Source organism: Chionomys nivalis, chromosome 11 (genome assembly GCF_950005125.1).
Source record: "Chionomys nivalis chromosome 11, mChiNiv1.1, whole genome shotgun sequence".
Lineage (NCBI taxonomy): Eukaryota > Metazoa > Chordata > Mammalia > Rodentia > Cricetidae > Chionomys > Chionomys nivalis.
Genome location: NC_080096.1, coordinates 63,770,649 through 63,774,378, shown reverse-complemented (window position 1 = coordinate 63,774,378; position 3,730 = coordinate 63,770,649).

The window sequence follows — 3,730 nt, the reverse complement described above, 5'->3', positions numbered from 1 at the left end:
TCCAACAATTGGTTCTTTCACCTCCTTACGTGCACTGGGACATATGCAAATACAGACATAAACACAAATAAACACACAGACATATATAAAAAATGTACATATATACATTTTTTAAAAAAATGTCAAAAGTAAAATATCCAGGAGACAAAACTTTAATTCTTTCTGTTGATTGCTCTAAGTTATGCCCATTAGACAAGGATCTATTCTTCCACCATCATGCAGCAAGCTCATCATCTAGGTCTCAAGGCTTCACCCCTACCTGTGAGTAGTTCTTTAAGCCCAGCACCCTCCCCATCCCAAGAAGTCCTACCCATACCTACAAATCATCACTAATTGTCTATGTGGGAGGTCTTCACATGGGTGACTCACTGGGACTTCACGCAGGTGCCCTCCTGGGGCACATTACCATGATTCTTGAAAAACAGAAACAGGGAGAACAAACCTTACTAGGGTTGTTTATTTTCTCCATTTGGCTGTCTTTTGTTTGTGAGTTGGTTTGTACATAAGTTTGTGTGTGTGTGTGTATAATAGTTGTTTGCTTGTTTAATTTTTGGTGGAACCTGCTTTTGATTTTGTATTTTATCCTTAACATTTTAGTGTCTTAATTTCTCTAATTTTTATACCTACTTAAAATTTTGTACCTTGTTAACTCACTATGTTTTCAATATCTTTCTTACCAAAATAGGCCTCCATTACTGTTCTTCATTGTTCTACACCTAAAAACATCTTGCCTTCTACATTCAAAATAGATCAGCTGCTACCTCAACTTCCAACACATATATCTTCTATACCATACTGAATACTTTCTTTCCTCCTTTTCTCATCTATTCTTCACTTTACTATTAAGAATCACTTTAGAATATCTATCAATCAAACCAACCAGTATTGCATTGTCCACAATATAAGGAGTCACAGTGTAGAACAAAGAGTACAATTTTATTAGCTTCACATTTATATTTGTATTCATGTGATCAGATAAGACTGGGCCCAGTCTCTAAGGCATATCTGTAGACTTTCATATTTTAAAAGTTGGAGTTACCTTATATAAAGGCTAATGTTTCCTTTAGAAGTCATAGGTAGCTGAATAAATGTCCATATCAGGTATGGAATACCTCACTTAGAGGTTTTGGTTGAAGATGTCCCAGATAACTCCCAAACATTATAAGCTATTGCCATTGCCCTTGGCTGTCCCTCAGAACTTGATAAGATCCTATTGCTTAAAGTACCACCCCCCAGTTTGGTCATAAGACATAGAGAAATGAGTTGGTACTGAGCAGAAGATATTCTCTCTGCATAGAAGGTGTTGTGCAGGATTCTGGTTGGGGAAAGGACTAGCTGTTTTACTCAGCTGTGAACTCTTATAGCTATAGTAATTATCAGTTTGGCAGGATATGCCCATGTGTGCAATAGTGGCATATTTTTTATAGGAGTAACGAACTGCTTTCTGATTGGATTTAAGGCCCATTCCACAAGAGGAAATTCATGTCTTCTGCATAAATCAAACCAGGAACCTCAGGCTGAGAAGCTGATGGTTCCAGGGGTGAGGCTACTGCTATTATTTTGCTAAGTGTTAATAATATCTAGCCTGCTGACGAAATTGTATCTCCATACTCATAGACTACTGAGGCTCTCAGATATTGTCAGAGAAGTTTCTTTGTGCAGAGGATGGTGGTTAATCCCAAAACTCACCACTGGTTAAAGTGTAGAGAATAAGTCTCTATGGTGCACTCAACCATAAACAGGATATCAATATCACCTTCCTCCCAAAGTTCATAAATCATTGTGAAAAAGAGGGCTAGGAGATCAGGGAGGCCCAGATCAAAACACTGCCTTCTTGGAATGAAAGGACTGCAGTCATAAACTCAAAGCAACTTGGCTATACAAGACCTGCACTGGAACAAGCCAGTCAACATTCCAACAGGGAGGGGATGGGCTTATGTGGCTCCATCTCTAACTAATAGGCTTCTGACAGTTGATGCTGCTAGGTGAGGGGTGTCACGTTTCTTTAATATTGTGTACTCTGTTAGTTCTACCAGATTTCATTAGATGTCCCTACCCCTGTGAGTATATGGACAGCAAAGACTGGACACAGTGGATTATAAAATATGGAGAATGTGAGGTTGGGAGGGGCTCTGGGAACGGTGTTCTGGGATGAGTTAGGGAAGGTGTGGGGGATGGATATGACTAAAATGCAAAGGTAAACTGATATGAAATTCTCAAAAAATTAATAACAATATTTCATTTTATGAATCACTAACTTTACAGAGGGCATAAGCTACTATGAGATGAAGAGTGGGGGACAACCTAGGAAGTTAATATAGGTGAAGACTTTTTTATTTATGTATAATACATATGTTTATTTATAGGGCATTTATTTTATATTAAGTAACAATATTCCCAGTTTTAAGTTACTTTGTAATGTTCAGGTGACATAATTTGTTATACAATATAAACAGTTCTCTGCTAAATACAAAAAAAAACACCCAACCTTACTCATATTAAATACCCATGGAGTGACACTCCCTGATGATCAGTGTGTCCCAGGGGCAAGATTATATATCTTTGTTCACAAAATACCCCCTTCTGATGCATTCTGCTCACCTAGAGCCACACCTTCTGTACTTCACACTGCCCTACACTACCTCGTACACCTTTATACAGAAAAGCTTTGGATAAAATGAATTTGATGGATTAAGAGAACAAAGGCTGTTACTCAGGGCATGCCTGTGGCTGTATGGAACTCATGCTAGGGCAGAGTTGAGGAAGTAGCTTGTGTCTAAGTAAGTAACAGAAAGAGTGTCAGAAAGAACATCACTCCCTTCTGAAGTGAAAATGGTGCTCAGCCTGGAGTTATAAGAGCACCATGTGTGTGGGTTAAAATCTTGAGAAAGTACCTAAACACCAATCCCATTGGATACTTGTGATGGAAAGATAACCAAAGTACTGAGCTCAGTGCACACTCCAAACTGGGGTATTGCACTGATGTGCACTCAATATTGTTCTCATTTTCCTCTTGTATTGCCTTAACTAGGTATTTCTTAGTCAAAGAATAAGCAGAAACACCTCATAAGCAGTACATTGTTTTGAATACTGTACACGCTGAAGAAACACTTCATGGTTCGTATTTTAATTTCAATGGATTATATTCACGTATATACATTCCAAAGCACATGTGGCCCAGGTTGTTCATCTGTAGCCATTGTCCCTTTCCTTCTGGAGCGTATTACAGCATCTTAAACTCAGTTCCAAATCCTTGTCTCTACATCCTCCAAGAAAAGTTATACATATCACTTGGATGGCATGTCTAGACACCACACACTTTTGGCACATGCTCAAGAATTTGTGAGCATAGCTATTGCAATGCACAGTCACATGGAGTTCTGGAATTTCTATATATCCTGAGTGGCACACAACCTTTGCATGGTAGCCCTAATTCATATTTGTCTTGGGTAATTTCAACAAGCAGGAGGAAGCTCCTTATGTAGAACTGCTGCCCTGTTATACCATAATGGCGTGGGAGAATTGTCTGTATTCTGTCAATCATCTTATAAATAAACGCTGATTGGCCAGGCAGGAAATATAGGTGGGAAAACCAGACAGGAAGTAGAAATGATGGAATGAGAACAGGAGAATTCTGGGAAGGAGGAAGTTGATTCCTCCCACTCCTGCCCAGACCACCAAAGCAGCAGGATGTGATCTGCCCCACTGAAAAAAAGTACTGAGCCACATG